We start from the raw sequence: 17,552 nt of genomic DNA on the forward strand, positions 1-17,552 counted from the left end.
CTGCGGCTGCTGCTACATGGCATGCACTGCTCCGATGAGGCCCTGACCTGCTGAACCAGCAAGTCGAACTGCTCCACGTCGATTGTCGTTGCCGAAGGAAGAGGAGCTTAGGAAATCGGAGATGAGGCCGGAGCTTGCGGAGCTCGCTGAGATCTGACCGCGGAGGCCGTGGATTGTCTGGTGGATGCCCTTTGGGGAGGCATCAGGTGGAGATCTGCAGGAGATTGGAGAAGAGGATCGGAAAGGATGATCGGAGACGGTCTCGTTGAGCACTCCTTTAAGAACAAGGGTACTGCGAAGACACAGGGCCCTTCCTTTAGCACCAATCCTGTTGGTGCAAAATTCACCGGCACCGGAGAAGCTGGAGTCGAGGGAGTCGCGGTCACCGTCGAGACCTGCAAAGGAAGTCTCAACCGAAGTTGGGGGTACTCCGACAAGACCCTCCGACGCTCAAGTCAGTACTCTGCCTCAACAAAAATGGAGTGCTCGAAAGAGAATTTTAGCAGAGTTTTGAGATAAAGTTTTGAGCTTAGAGAAAAACATATCTGGGGTCTCTTTTAATAGACGGAGAGCGTAACTGATTGACAGCGACGTCTGTAACCATTTGATAGTGGGCCGTTCGGGGCCACGTGGAGTTTGTTACAGAGGAGTAGTGGGTGTCAGGGGTCATTCAGAGCCACGTGGAGTCTGTTATGAAGAGTGGAGTGATGTCCATTGTCGTGACTTGCCAAAGTGTGATGGAGCCGCGTGGGATCCGTTACACGAAGTGGAGCAGAGTAGTGGCCATTGTCGTGACTTGCCAAAGAGTGGTGGAGCTGCATGGGATCTGTTACAGAAAGTGGAGCAGAGTAGTGGCCATTGTCGTGACTTGCCAGAGAGTTCGGGCCTATTGGCTAAAGCTCGGTTGAGGTATCTAGTGGAGCGGGGTGGCCTTCTGTCTAAGTGAGGCTCGGATGTTTTCGAGGTTGCTGACGGGCCCATGGTTGTTGGGCGCCTTGGGCTTTGATGCTGCAGGCAGACGTCATTTGCTGTAGGAGCTCGGACGGAGACTTTCTGTTGGTGAAGTTTGGCTTCATGAGAAATCTGGTAGAAGGCTGACTGGCAGTGGACTTCGGATGACGTTGTAGAGGTTCATCCAATGGAGGAGTCTGGAGGATCCTGTGGGAATCCGATTGACGTTGTTGAAGTCCGACTGACACTATTGGAGGTGGATGACTGGGGAGGCATGGCCGACACCGGAGGCGGTTGGCCGTTGTAGAGATCTAACTGCTGGAGCCCGTCTGTTGTAAAAGCTCGTCTGGAACCTATCCGTTGTGGAGGTTCAAGCGGAGTCTGATCCTCGTAGAAGTCCAGATGGGGACCGCTTATTGAAGAAGCTCGACTGAAGTCCGCCTGTAACAGAAGTCCAGAAGGAATTTGTTTATAGTAGAAGCTCGGATGGAATTCGCTTACAGTAGAGATCCGACGTGGGCCGCTCGCAGTAGAAGCTCGAAGTAGACCACTTGTAGTAGGAGTTCGAAGTAGACCGCTTGTAGTAGGAGTTCGTAGTAGACCGCTTGTAGTAGGAGTTCGGAGTAGACCGCTTGTAGTAGGAGTTCGGAGTAGAGATCCTGCTAGTGGAGCCTGTTCGTTGTAGAAGTTCGGATGGGGCCAAGCCCTTATAGGAGTTCGGATGAAGCCTACCTGCAATAAAAGTTTGGGGTAGAGGTCCGGCTCTCACAGGAGCTCGGGTGAAGTCCAAAAGGCGGTTGGCCGTCGTAGAAACTTGGATGGAGTCTGATTGTTGTAGAAATCTGCTGTTGGGGAAGCTCGGCCGTTGATGAATTTCAGTGGAAGTTCGGATTAGAGTTGATCGTGGCTGGAAGAAGTTCGGAAGAGATTCGAAGATCAGTCGATCGCGTGAAAGGTCAGCTGATGGTGGAGCCCAGAGAGCACTTGGAGCAGTCTGATAGACGATTGAAGGAGTTTATCATTGGAGAAGTCCGGAGAGCATTATGGAAGCTCGGACGGTCAGAAGAGTTCGGTCGACACTTGTAGAAGGCATTGTGGGAGTTCATCCGTCGGAGGAGTTCGGGAACATTGTTGAAGCTCGGCTGCTGGAGAAGTCCGAAAAGATGTTGCACAAAGTTGGAAGTCGAAAGAGTCCCGGTACGGTTGGCTTCTTACGAACTTCAGCTGGGGGTATTTTATACCCAACATGGTATTACTTACACAAACAAAATTATAGGGGCAAGATAAGTAAAGATCGAAGAAATAAAATTGAGAGGAGGAATCAATTTTTTTTTTGCTTTGCTTTTCTGATTTTATGCCACCACTAACTACCACTACAACAAAATAGGTTATTAGCGACGAAAAGTTTTGGTCGCTAATAATCTATTTTCATCGCTAATAGTTATTAGCGATGAAATATTTGTTGCTAATATTTCATCATAAATAATCACATTGTTGATAATATTTTATGATGAAAAAAAAATTTCATCACTAATAATAGATATTTACGATGAATAATTTTCGTCGTTAAAATATTTTCAATGAAAAATGTTAATCATAAAAAAAATATTTACGATGAATTATAACATAGCTAACAAATAAAAAATTAATAATGATAAATTTTTTTATCACTATTAATTTAATTAAAATATTTTTTAAAATATTTTTTTTTAAAAATTTTTAGCGATAAAAAATTTTCATTGCAAAAAATATTTTTTTACAATGAAAACTTTTCATTGCTATTAATTTAATAAAAAAAATTTAAATAATAAATTTAAATAATATTAGTGATGAAAAGCTTACATCGTAAATATGATAATTTTCGATAAAAATTTTCATTGCTAATAATTATTTGAGATGAATAATTTTTTATCACTATTAATTATATGTAAAATTTTAATAGTTTTATATTTATTGAAAAATTAAATTATCATACTAAAATATTTTTTGCAACCAATATTTCATCAAAAATAATTTCATCACTAATAATTTAATCATATTTTTTTAAAAAATAATTTATGAATATATATTTTTAATTTATATCTAAAATATTTTTTATAAATTAAAAATAAAAAATTAAAATAAAAAATTTATATAATAAATTGATAAATAAATTTTATTATTTTATTATATTAAATTAAAATTATAAGAGATTTAAAATAAAAATAAAAAAGTACATGAAAAAGTCGTCAAGCATCGGCATATGAAAAATGAGCTGGAGAAGAAGAGCACTTGACAAAGTTCGGACCGACCTGCTGCTGCCTCATCAGTTATATCATCTGCTCCATCTGCACCATCCGCTCCATTATCTGGATTTGAAGCTGCTGATACTTGTTGACGTGTGCAGCCAACTCCTAAGCTCGCTACTCAGTCTACTGTCGATCCATGATAGCCTATTGTCGATCCTTGGCAGTCTGCCTCTGCACCTCCATCAGTGGAGTCTCGCACGCAGAATGGATGTCAGTCCTAGATGAGCATGAGGATAAGGGAGCAATGATCCCATACCCTAGACCCTAAACATAACAAGATCTCATACTAAGCATTCGATCACATATCTCACCATCTGTGGGTGCGGTCGAGCCCTCAGGGGTAGGCTGGGATCTCATATTTATCATACGGTCCTGAAAATTAAAGTTATAGTTATTTTAATTTTATAATAAAAATTAGATCATGAATAAAAAAATAATTAAAAAAACATACAAAGAGCTCCTGGCTCCTTATCGTCCACTCCCCTGACCGTCACTGGTGGGTCCGCTGGTAGATATCGATCCTACCAGGAAGCTCGTCACTCTAAGCATCTCTCTGTAATTTGAGAATTAATTAAAAAAATTAAATAACTAGAGAATTATATGCTAATTAAAAATTAAAAATTACCTACTATGTGCTCCATGTGATGAGTGAACGATCTTGAAGCCCCATAATATGGTACGATCTGTCTCATCCAATTTGCGATATTCTGGGCACATTATCTCTGTACAGTTACCAATCAAATTAATAAATAATAAATTTAATTTAAGAATAAATGATTCAGTCATTAAACTCTAAAAAAAATTTAGATGTATAACCTGATATGCCGGATCCTCGTAATGCCGGCATATGACAGTCCAATCATCCATAATGATACTGTCATAAGACTGCTGCCATGCTGCTTCCTCTCCATGATCCTGCACTACATGGTACTAATGCTGATGCATGTGATGGCGATAATCCTTGAAATGCAATGATAAATGAGTGTCCACAGCTTGCCTCACATGATTTTATTCAAAATCAATGATGTCGAATACACCCTGTCAATAACAAATATTAAAAGAATACTATGCAAATTAAATATTCATAATATAATTTATTTTATTTGTAAGTGGATGTAGAAAATCTCTCTCTGAGTCGGTAGAACGTGACGTCAATCGAAGAGCGTCACGGAGGCATAACTGCGACATATGATGCCCAGCTCAGTCTGCCATGGCTCGCACCATCTCCTAATGGGCCTGGTGTAGCCGGCTAGTATCTCGATACGGAGATGCTGTCTCGGGTGCTCACATCTCCAATGCTCTAGAGCGAGGTTCTTTGATGGACCTCACCCTTACCTCACTACCGATAAAGACTGACTTGAAACAATAATAAATAAATCATTAGTATGATCCAAATAAAAGAATCAAATTTTATTATATAAAAAATATAATAATACCACTCGGATCTGTCTCACTCGGACTCGCCTCACTGGGACCCACCTCACTGGGACCTGCCAGTGTAGGACCCTTTGATAATGGAGCCGGTGTGGCAATGAAGATCGGTGAAGGAGCCTTAACCTCCGAGGTAGATTGTGAATGCGAACGTCGTCGTCTGTCTCCTAGTGCCATATCTGCAATAATTGATATATAAATAAATATAATGTTGAATAATAATAATGGAAAATAAATAACATTCTATTGAATACAATTATATCGCATACCATTATTGCAAGAGAAGATTGAACGAAGAATATAGATCTACTCATCAATATTCATATTTTTCTCTATGTGTAGATCCTCTTCCAAATCACAATAGTCGATATATGTGTCATCTTCTATCTCATCGTCATTTATGAACTGATCGTCATCCTCCAACTCATCAAGATTAAATACAAAATTAGCTTCAACTTCGTTGGACGGCAGATCAGCCCTATTCAAAGGTGCCGTTACAAGTTCTTCATCAATAAAAAGCTCAGCTAATATTTGTTCTTCTTGCTGAAAAGCTTCCTCTTCATATAAATTTGAATTTTCATCCATCTCTAATCGGATTGGTATGTCATATATGCCTCTAGGTGTTATTTTTTATACAACATGCCAATTACCTTAATACTTTAGATCCTTCAAATATATTACTTATTTCGCTTGAGTTGCTAATATATATGGCTCATTCTGATACTATATTCGTGCAAAATTTACATTAATAAAGTGTGAATCAATATGAATACCGATCTTTTTATTACAATATCCCACCATTCACACTGAAACAAGAATACAGAATTATTGGACCCATACTTCAGTTCTATGATATCTATCAATACACCATAATATTCAATCTCTTCTTCTCCTTCATATTCTATTGTAGCAATCTCACTATTCTTGGGTCTATCATTGCATCTCAAGCTCCCTTGTGTGAAATCTTATTCCTCCAATGATACAGGATGCTTAGTGATTAACCCTTCGATCGAGACCACATGTTAAATCGTACAACTCATTGATCGCACTCACTTCTTTATTGAAATACTTATATTTCATCTACACCATAACATAAAAAATTATATTGGTTCAAATAATATTATTTATAATTAAATAAATAACGTATCACTAATGTAACTTACAAGATTACCGAATTATTTTTACTAATTTTCTCTTATGTCGATCATTGGCATCCGTATTATTCTCTCTACATAGTATACTCTTGTGCTCACTGCAACAAGTTATGATTTTTAATTTTACATCGATATGAAAAATTTACTAAAAATATTAACAGTATGCTAAGATGGTACTTACTCAATGAAATCTTTAATTTTTTTATAATTATTTAGAACGTAAAAGTATACCTTGGATAGCTCGTTCACATCTATAAATTTATATCTCCTTACACCAATAGGTCGAACCATTTGTTTAAATATAGACAACATCGGTTCATTGTCACCCCATTCATGGTCTGCATTACGATCTGTACGATTGAATTTTGTTTTGATATCGTTAAGATACATCTAGCAGAATGTGACACACTCCGTAGCTACATATGCTTCTGCTATAGACCCTTCAGGCCTTTTTTTATTGTGCACATATTTTTTTAAAGTACATAAAAATCTATAAATAAAAATAAATTTAAAATTTAAAAATATATTTACATCTTATAATTAATATGATAAAGTGCGTATAATTTTTTTATCTTTCAATAGGATACATCCATCGATAATATACCGGTCCGGTCAAAAGAGCTTCCTTTGAAAGATGAACAGTCAGATGCACCATAATATCAAAAAATGATGGTGAAAATTTTTTTTCTAACTTATAAAGAATGAGTATGATATTTTTTCAGATCTCTCAAGTAAGTTAATCTTCAATTTTCGGCAACACAGTTCTCGAAAGAACACTCCCAGCTCAATCAATGCAGTTGGAACATCACCATCCAAATAGTCACATATGACCACAAGAAGCAAACGTTGCATCATCATATAGGAGTCATAACTTTGTATGCCAGAGATATTATCGTTGTTGTTTCCAACATACCGTGATACGTTTGAAGCATATGCATCAGAAAATTTTACGATTTTGAACCATCTACAGAAATTTTTTTTTTCCTCACCAAACAATGAATAACATGTAGGTGGCATAAAAAATCTCTCACTTCGATGAACTAAATGCAACTCTGATCAGATTTCTATTTCCTGTAAATCAAGACGAGCTTTTGTACCATCTTTTATTTTTTCTAGGATGTTCAATACAGTACCGATGATATTATCATAAATATTCTTTTCAATATGCATTACATTTAGATTATGACGAAGTAGTAGCTGCTTTCAATACGGTAGTTCGAAAAAGATGTTTGCTTCATCCAATTCAGCTCAGCTTTACTACGCTTTCACTTGCGAGTACTCGATATTTTTTCAAATTGAACGTTTTCAATGATTTCAAGTTGTTCTAAAATTTTTGCTCCACTTAACTCCTTAGGTGGTGGATGTCGGTCGGACTTACTATCAAAATATTGATTATAATGGATTCTCCAAGAATGATTACTAGGAAAAAATCACTGATGATCCATGAAACATATTTTCTATCTGTGCTTTAAATGTAAGAAGGATGCATCCTTATTGCATATTGGATATACAAGATATCCTTTGGTACTCCATCCAGATAAGTTTTCATATGTAGAAAAATCATTTATGATCCATAGAATCGAAGCATGCAACTTAAAATTACTTCGACTCACAGAATCATATGTCTGTACCCCATTTTCCTATAGCTACTTCAGATCATCGATTAAAAGTCATAGATATACTTCAATTTTATTACCTGGTGCTTTCGGACCTGGAATCAATAGTGACATAAAAATAAATGATTCTTTCATGCACTTTTAAGGTGACACATTATATATAACTAGCATCACAGGCCACATGCTGTAAAAGGTACTCAGATTGTTAAAAGGATTAAATTCATCTGTCACTAAACCAAGCCAGATATTACGCGGGTCACTCGCAAAGTGCGGATGCTTTGCATCAAAGTCTTTTCACACTAAAAAGTTGGCTGGATGGCTAAGTATGTTCTCCTTTGGAACCCACTGCTCATAATGCCATCTTATTTCTTCAGCTGTCTTTGTGGACATATATGATCTTTGAAGTCTTAAAATCAATAAAAATATCTCAAAATTTTTTGAGGTATCTTCTTTGCTTTCCTATTATCGATTTTGTATCTAGGCTCACCGCATTTTGGACATTCAGTTGCTTGTTCGTTATGTTTATAAAATAAAATACAGTCATTTTTGCAGGTATGTATAGGAATATAGTCAAGTCCCAATTCCCGCATGTATATTTTTGCTTCAGAATATGATTTCAGAAGTCTCTCTCCATTGGAAAGAGCTGCTTTAATCAATGTTAAAATTTGATCGAATGACTTCTGACTCCATCGGTTCACGATTTTAATATGAAGTAATTTTATCAAAAACTCTAACTTAAAAAATTTTATACAATTTGGATAGAGTGGCTCTCGTGCATCCCTTACAAGCTTTACAAACTGTTCAGAAGTCCCTTCTATCTCAAGTCGGATATTATGTTCATGATCAGAATTGCTTTCAGATGCAGTAGTACTCATACATATATTTGAACAAGCACCTTGATGTAAATCATCTAATAATTCTCCTATACCACTATGTTCGACAGGTCCAGCCGCATCACTATCATCTTCAGTATTGTCATCGTCGTGCACCACTTCATTCGGATCACCCTCCCCATGCCATATCCAACAAGTATATTTCTTATCTATATCATAATGTAGCAGATGCTCCTCAACAAGTATTATGTGACGATATATCATATTGACACATCTCTTGTATGGATACTTTATCCGACCAGCACTGTCAGTCTTATATCGTGCGAACTCAATAAAATCTCAAACTTCTTTTCGATATTCAGACAAAAAAATATCTTTAGTATTCATCCAATTTTTGTTGATATCCATCTAACAACAAACACAAAATCATTAACAATCAAAAAAGGTTCAGTGGTATTCTAGCTCCCGATCCAAATTTTGAACTGAATCGTGATTCGAATTTTGGCCAAAATCTCGATCTAGATCCAGACACGGATCACTTTATATAAAACAACACATTAAAAAATACAGACTGAACAGAAACACAGAAAATATCTTTTCATCAATTTAATGAAGTAAAAATATATGATCCTATCCATTTCAAATCATTACTAACAGATGTGGCCCTATCCCTTTCAGAAAAGTAATAATTTTATTATTATTATTAATGAATATTTCATCTCATTTTTGTAGAAATTTTGACAGCATCTCTCCATGATTCTTTAAGTATACGATATAAATATAGTGCCTACGCACCCTATCCACCATATACCCAGAGAACAATGGACAGATAACTACTGAATACCATATAATAAAATAAAATATCAATTATTAATAATAATAAGATTATTATTTTTTCAAAAAATTTGAATACGGGATATCCGACTCTTGAATGAGAATCTATAGCTCAATGCAATTTAATTACCATCTCTGAACATGCATTCGAAGGTAGATTTCTAATTTATCAAAAAGAATAACTCCATATTGAAATTTTTTCATAAAAAAATTCAATAATTTTTTTTAAAAATAAAAATACTTTTTATATTTAATTATAATAAATAAAAATATATAAAATAGTATATAAAATAATTAAATTGTAATAAGTAACAGCAATGTGCATTGTGTTAGTGAAATAAAAAATAATTAATTAAATAATTAAATAATTTCAGTAGTAATGCTAAAAAATTTATGCAACAAATATAATTAATCAAATAATTTTTTTGGCTCCATCTCCACCGGCCGACACCCTCCCCGACCCCGTCTCCCTCGACCGCCCCCTCCCCGGCCCCGTCTCCCCCGATCGCCCCCTCCCTGACCCCATCTCCCCCGGTCACCCCCTCCCCAACCCCGTCTCCACCGACCGACACCCTCCCCAACCCCATCTCTCCTGATCGCCAGCGGCCCTATCCCCGGCCCCATCTCCTTCTACTGCCATCAGGCCCCCTCCCCGGCCCCGTCTCCCCCGACCGCCAGCTGCCCCCTCCCCGGTCCCGTCTCCACTGGCAGACACTCTCCCCGGCCCCGTCTCCCCGACCGCCAGTGGCCCTGTCCCCGGCCCCATCTCTTTCAACCACCGGCAGACCCCCTCCCCGGCCCCATCTCCCTCGACCGTTGGTCGTTCCTCCCCGACCCCGTCTCCACCGACCTACACCCTCCCCAGCCCCATCTCCCCCGGTCGCCCCCTCCCTGGCCCAGTCTCCATCGGCCGACACCCTCCTCGATCCCGTCTCCCCCGACTGCCAGCGGCCCTATCCCCGGCCTCATCTCCTTCGGCCCCCAGCGGCCCTATCCCCGGCCCGATCTCCTTCGACCGCTGGCAGGCCCCCTCCCCAGCCCCATCTCCTTTGGCAATCGGTAGGCCCCCTCCCCAACCCCGTCTCCGTTGGCCACCGGCTGCCCCATCCCCGACCCCATCTCCACCGGCGACACCCTCCCCGGCCCCGTCTCCGTCACTGTCGACCGACCCTCCCCAGCTCGGTCTTCTCTTTTTCTTTTTTTATTTTTTTTTATTTTTTTTCTCTTTTTTTTCTTTCTTTTTTTTCCTTTCTTTTCCTTTTTCTTTTCCCCCCTCCTTTCTCTCTTTCCTTCCTCCCTCCCCGTCGACCCCTCCCCGGCCCCGTCTCCCCCAGTCACTAGCTCAATCTCAGTCGCCGCCAGCCCATCTCTGGCCCCATCCCTACCGTCCCCAGGTGGTCCGAGAAAACACCAAAAAAAAAAAGAAATCCTTACCTCCAGCCTGGTCTCAGTCGCCGCCAGCCCGGTCTCAATCGCTGCCGGCCAATCCCCGTTGGCCCATCTCTGGCCCCATCCCCGCCAGCCCCTCGATGGCCCAAGAAAGCACCAAAAGAAAAAAAGAAAAAAAAAATCCTTACAGCCGGCCCCAGACCCCATCCTTGTCATCCCGATCACAGTCACCGCTGGCCTGGCCCCATCCCCGTTGGCTCGACCCCATCCTTGCCGGCCACCCGATGGCTCGAGAAAACATCAAAAGAAAAAATCCTTAATAGTCAGACCACCTGGGGATGGCGGGGAATTTTATTTATATAGGGGAATTTGAATTTTAAAATATTGATAGGATGCGGGGGGGAATTTGAAATTTAAATTTCAGTGGTGATGGGTAGATTGGGGGGTGGGTGTAGGGGCTCTTTTTTTTTTTAATGAATTTGGATTGGTTTTTCTTCTCTTATCATCAAAATAAACATGACATCATATTAAAAAAAATAAAAAAAGGGGAGCATGCCATCCCAGATCATGCTAAGGCAAGAGTTGCTTGGACAAGCAAAAGTGAAAGCTACATAGGTACAAATGTCCCAAAAATTTGACCTAAAGATAAAGAGAACAAACAATCAAAAGCCTAAACAAAACAAATATGTGCCTTGCCAGATTATTTAGTAAACTGCCATCTATTTATATAGAACTTCAATCTTTTTTTGTCTGATGAAATATAGAACTTCAATCTTGATGATATACAATAACACAAAGTGACATCCAGTTCGACCTCCTTGTTGGGCTACTGCAAATGGCTCATGGGACAACATTTGGGGCCGGACCTGGATGCTGATCTGGATGAGGGGAAGGAGTGAGACCTGTTTGTCTTAAAATAGCAGCTCTCTTCTCGAAAACATCTGTCTTCTCCGAGAGGAAATCAGAAGAATTTATTAGTGTGTGGGGCTGAAAGGTATCAACAGAGGGTTCCCTAAGACTACAGACTGATGCATTAAAGATTGTGGCGCTCTTGTCCACTCTAATTTTTCTTTTTACATCCTCAGGCAAAAAATTCCAATGACATGTTCCTTTCTAAGAAACGAACAAAGTAATGCCAGCAGGAAAATATAACACAATAAATTAGCTTGAAAATTGTAGTGTGATTCGCAGGACTCTGGAATGCCAGGAACATGACTGGATAATGTGCAATCAAATCTAGAAACATCTTTATTTTTTTCGTTCACTTCTTTGCTTCTTTTCTTTGTTCCTTTTTCTTTGTTCCTTTTTTTTTTGGAAGAGAATGAAATTGAAAAAAAAATAATGTTTGCAAGAAAATGTACATTTGTAAAGAATTTTGAAATAATTAAAATATCTGATGACAAGAAAGGCTACAGCATGTGCTAATCTCTTTCCTTCATTGGAACTAGGAATTAAATCATCCGAACCTGGTATCTAAAGGGCGAGATTAGGATGTAGCGATGGAAGAATCCATTACCTCGATCGGGATTGATGTGCATAGAAGTTGATGGGGTTGCTTCAACTTGGGCGACATGGAGGCTAGCTCATTACCAGGCCTCAACGCCAGAGGCACCTTGGTGCTTGAACTTTTGCATTGAAAATGGTCCATAATCTGCTAAATTTACATGGTTGATTGAATTCTTTTTTTTTCCTCCTTTGACGACCATAAAAAATAATCTGTACTTCATAATACTTAGCAACTGATGTTTTAAACAGACTATAGAGGCAGAGAAATTTAGATATAATACTTTTAAGATTATTTAGATCAAAATATCTTGCAGAAAGTTTTTATTACTTCCTTGCTTCCTAAAAACATGCTTTACAGAAAGCAATGAAAATATTTTGGCAAAAAAATACTCTAATTTTCTAATGAATTCTATTTTATATGAATCTATTTAACATGATTTTTTTGGCATGATCACGTTTGAATTTGGCCCAAATCTTGTGGAGTCAACAGGATGCCTATGAACTCATTTTCTTGCAAAGGGGTTTCGGACTTTGAGTCTGACCAAGTTGGCAAATAGATTGTTGGCACTAGTTATAATTTTGGTGCATCTGTCACTAAATTTGAAACTTTTTATTACCCTCCATCATTTCAAGGTTTTCTACTAGCTACTATTCATCTGGAGGGACAATCAATCCTTTTATTGAATTATTTCTAGACATTATTTACAAAAATCACTTACAGGAAGTCATGATAGCTAAGTTGACACAGCATAGGAGTAAGATATGAAAAGTACAAATATAACATTTTATAGTATTGATAGGGTGGAACATTTATGGTATTCTGTAGTATATCAATCGAGTCTGCTCTTGAAATCTACATTTTGTTTACATGCCATTCTCTTGATCAGTGGAGGAGATGAAAGGTGTGGGAGGTATCTCCAAGCTCTTCAGATTTCCCATCTGAACCACTCTTGTCATGGAGGGTCGATCCATTGGATTCCACTGTATGCACCACAATGCTACTATTGTAAGCTTTTTGGCGATATCTTCTTCAACTCCATTTCTCTGCATCACCAATCCTAGATCATGATCTTGCACTATCTGGCCATATACCCACTCTGAAAAATATATCTCGCTCGTTTTCTCGATTTCAGGATCAACATTCTTCCTGCCACCCACCATTTCCAACACCAACATTCCAAAACTATATACATCTGATTTATAAGACACTGTTCCAAAATTTCTACAATAGATCTCGGGTGCAATGTAGCCTATTGTACCTCTCGCAGCAGTCATCGTGATAATACTCTGATCTCTCGAGCATAATTTTGCAAGACCAAAATCTGCGATCTTTGGATTGAAGTCATGGTCCAACAAAATGTTGTGAGGTTTGATGTCAAAATGTAGGATGCGTTGATTGCATCCCTGATGCAAATACTCGATACCCTGAGCAATCCCAATAGCAATGCCTTGCAGCTTTTTCATGTCCAATGGTTGATGATTTGTTTTATTTCTTTTATTGAAAATGTACTTCTCCAGTGACTTATTTGGCATAAATTCATAAATAAGTGCGCTCCATGTTCCTTCAGAACAAAATCCCAAGAGACGAACCACATTGGCATGGTGGATTCTTCCAACTGTGGCTACTTCATTGATGGATTCTTCCAACTGTGGCTACTTCAGAATAAGTGCGCGCCATGTTCATCAGCATCTTAACTGCCACTGGAATTCCATTTGGTAGCTGCCTTTTATATACGGTTCCAAATCCACCTTGGCCTAATTTATGCTTAAAATGCCTAGTCATCTTTCTAACATGAGCAAAAGAGTATCGCGTGGGTTTTGTGGACTTGTAGGTTGCAAGAAATCTTTCTACCTTTAAACGTACTTCTTTTTCCTTGCCATAATTTCTAAAGATGTAGACTAGAATGAACGCCACTGATACAAGTATGACCAATGCACCAAGAGATGTGCCTGAAGAAAAACAGTGAAGAAGTACTAGTTAGCACAATTTGCCCGGCCACACTCAATTGCGAGAGGAAATAATTGTTATATGCCATGGAGAAGGCCTTTCATCTTCATATACCATATATAGACCAAGTCCGGCAGTAGTTTTAACCATGCCATGGAGTTCCTCTTAATGGTCACTAGAGCTAGAATACTAAAAATAAGTCATGAAAATTTTATAGATGAGGTCTAATGAAAAAGCTGTCTATACCATGCTCTTCTTTTTATTAATTTTCTTTTATCTTTCTCTCTTTTGTTTTTTCTTTCTTTCCTTTTTTTTTCTTTAGATAAAAAGGGAGGGAGGTATCCCACTTGCACCCAATTTTATTATGGAACAAATATATGATGTAGGAAGAAGAGGAGAGGAGTTAGGAAGGATAAAAGAGAGACACAAATCAGATTGGGGGTGCAAGAGAGATTGCTCTACCAAGAATTTCCTGAGCAAGCCAAATCCTTGACTGTTTCATTGGTTATCTATCATTAAATGTTATCTTAGATGCTTGGTTCAGTGAAGTGCTTTTCTTTGAAAATCTTCTAAGAATTTACAGGGACTCACCTGTAATGAGGATGATGTGTGAAACATCTGAACCTGCAGAAAAGATAAACAGATAAGTTGAGTTAGTTGGATGTCAAATTATAGGGATGTTTGAATTAGTTAAAACAAGATAGATGATCTCATTTGCAACGGCATATATATAGGGAATTTATGTGAGCACTACAGAAAATTAGCACGCAATCAGCACAAGTTGGATTACGGGTTATCCAAAAGTATAACCAAGGCCGCTGATTAAATGAACCCATAAGGACATTGTATTCCAAGCAGTTGGAATATAACTAATTACTATTAATGTTTGAGGACATTTTATGCTTTTACCTGTATTTTAAAGAATACTTCCAAATAAGCAAAAGCCAAAAATGTGATTTCTTAGTAGTCAAAATATGATGTGTGGATATAACTAAAACTATGATGCAAATTGAAAAAAAAAATCATAAATTCCATGATAGAACCCAAACTCTGTAGTAGTTTGTCTGTGAAGCTCCCGCATGTGGTCAATTCTCGGCAACGTTGTATCCTATCTCGTGCGTGTCATGCATCATGTTTCATTTTTGAAGATGGAATACCAAGTTGAAGGAATACAAACGGTGAAGAAGGGTCATTCAACAGGATAACTAATTTAGCTGATTCGGTTTACCCACATGGGCAGTTGGAATATAATTGAGAGAAGGGATGTGGTGTTTATTTGCCTCTTAATTAGATGTCATGGGTCCATTTTAGCTGTATTTTGTGGAATTTGTTTCAAATAAACAAGTCTTTGTTGATTAATCAAACCCAGCAAAAGTCAAAATGTGATTCATGAGAGTTCTTCTTCTCTCTCTTTTTTTTTTTTAATTTAATTTTTTAATTTTTTACTTTTTAACAAAGAGAAAATATGTCTTCTTTGTCAGAAAAACAAAAATTCATGTCTTCTTAACCTTCTTCTAGCTGCTAACATGACTGCTTTATCCTTTGTTAAAACAGAAAAAAGTCCTCCTCTTGCTCCTCTTACTGTTTTATTAATTTCCCAAGCAGAAAAATCATTACGACCACTAGAATTTAACCTTAAACAAGAGTAAGCTCTTAAGAGAGTGGCGTCCACCAGCTCAGACAAGGTTAATTGGTTGAGTAGTCAAATATTGATGGCCAACTTAGTGTAGTTTTTAGGAGTTGTTAGCATGGACTATGCAACGAAGAGTAGTGCAAATCATCACATATTCGAACGTTGCTAAGAGTTATGCTAATAGAAGTCATGTTAGTTTTTGGACTGGTTGGGTCTATTAATTTATTGTTCCTAGAAGCTACATTTGTGCAGCCATTTCACAAGGTCAGGAGTTGAAGTCATAAATCCAATTTTTTTTTAGTGGGTCTTAAGGGCATGTTTGCAGTCCTTTGATGCAAGGATAATCTATCCTTGCGTAAATGAGACCATGTAATAGAGGCCAAGGGAAAAAGTAAGCTAATTTCCCTCTGTTGGGATATACCGACTGACCCTGACGCCGACTCACCGACACTGACTCACCAACGGATCTCGACGCCAATCCATCCTCGAGATGGACCGACCGACGGCCGACTTCACCCGTCCGACGATGGGCGACACTGACTCACCAACGGATCTCGACGCCAATCCATCCTCGAGATGGACCGACCGACGGCCGACTTCACCCGTCCGACGATGGGTGAGACCGACAGTAACCACCGATGATGCCCGACCCGAGTGTGTCGGCCAAACAGGCCAACATAGCCTCCGACCACCCGAAAGGCCGAACCTGCATCACCGACTCCCTGTCGGGTGGGACAGCCGACCGCGCTCTCGAGTCACCACCCGACAGTCAAGTCCCGACATATAGTCGATCAGCCCCTTTCAAAAATGCCGAACGACCGGCATGGGCTGCAGTCCTGCCAAGGACATGTTGTACAGCCGCCAGGGGGCATTGTCCTACCAGAAACCTGGGGTGCTGTCCTGCTAAGGACATGAATTAATTTCGAGGACCTGTCAGCCCGTCAACGACATGGCAACCCCTGACGATTTGATAACTCTCCAGTTGTCTACATCATCCACGGCGGGACCATATCGCCTCCTACTATAAAATGGGGTAAGGCAACAACTTAAAGGGGCTTTTCTCCCTCTCTCTCTCTCTCAACCACTGAGTACCCTGGTTCCTCTCTACTGTTTCCTAGTCTTCTCTCTGACTTGACCGTCGGAGGGTCCCCACCGGAGGCATCTCCGGTCAGTGTGGACTTCCCTTGCAGGTGCTCGTTCCCGGCGACCAAGCGACGAGAAGGATTGACCACAACAGGTTTGGCGCGCCAGGTAGGGGGGCTCATAACCTCCGCAGAGCTTGGAAGATCCTTTCAAAATGACAAGAACCAGGGCTCAGTGGTCGAGGGCCACCAGATCGACGAGGCACTCTTCCCACCGGGAGGAGGCCTCTCCCCCACTTCCGACGGTGGAACCCAGCTCTCCGCATCTCGTGGTAACCACGGAGGCGCAGATCGTGGCGATTGTGTGGCAGATGACTGTGCTAACGGATGCAGTCAAAAGCCTTTAGCAACAGCCCACCCATTTGCCGCACTCACCAACGGAGCAGTCGGCGGTGAACCCGATGCCATCCAAGAGCAGCCATCGGCGCCCGCATCGGTCTCTGTCTCCTCCTCAGGAGCAGCTGTCCCAGCATTCCCATCGAGAAGGAGAGAGGCGGCCACGGCGTGACGCCCACCAGTCCCAACGTCCCTCTCCTTCCCAGCTCGAGCGAGCGAGGAAGAAGAAGCGACCGCGGACACCGTCTGCCTCCCTCTCGGATTCATCGGGAGATTCGACTCCTGAAGTCTCCCAACATCGACGGATGGATGACTACGAACGAAGGTTCAAAGAAATCGACCGTCGGCTTGCCCAGCTCCAAGTGGATGGTCAAAAGTCTTCAAACGACGTCGACTTCCAGACCACCCAACCCCTCTCCCGATTCATACTCGACGAGCCGATCCCTAGTCGGTTCAAGATGCCACATGTAGAGCCCTACGATGGATGTACC

General features: G+C 40.1%; 1 pseudogene; it reads right to left on the reverse strand.

Annotated features, from left to right (window-relative positions):
• Positions 1-11,336: 11,336 nt before the first annotated feature.
• LOC140853097 (rust resistance kinase Lr10-like) lies at positions 11,337-16,991 on the reverse strand (annotated as a pseudogene).
• Positions 16,992-17,552: the final 561 nt, after the last annotated feature.

Source organism: Elaeis guineensis, chromosome 13 (assembly GCF_000442705.2).
Source record: "Elaeis guineensis isolate ETL-2024a chromosome 13, EG11, whole genome shotgun sequence".
In the NCBI taxonomy this organism is placed as follows: domain Eukaryota; kingdom Viridiplantae; phylum Streptophyta; class Magnoliopsida; order Arecales; family Arecaceae; genus Elaeis; species Elaeis guineensis.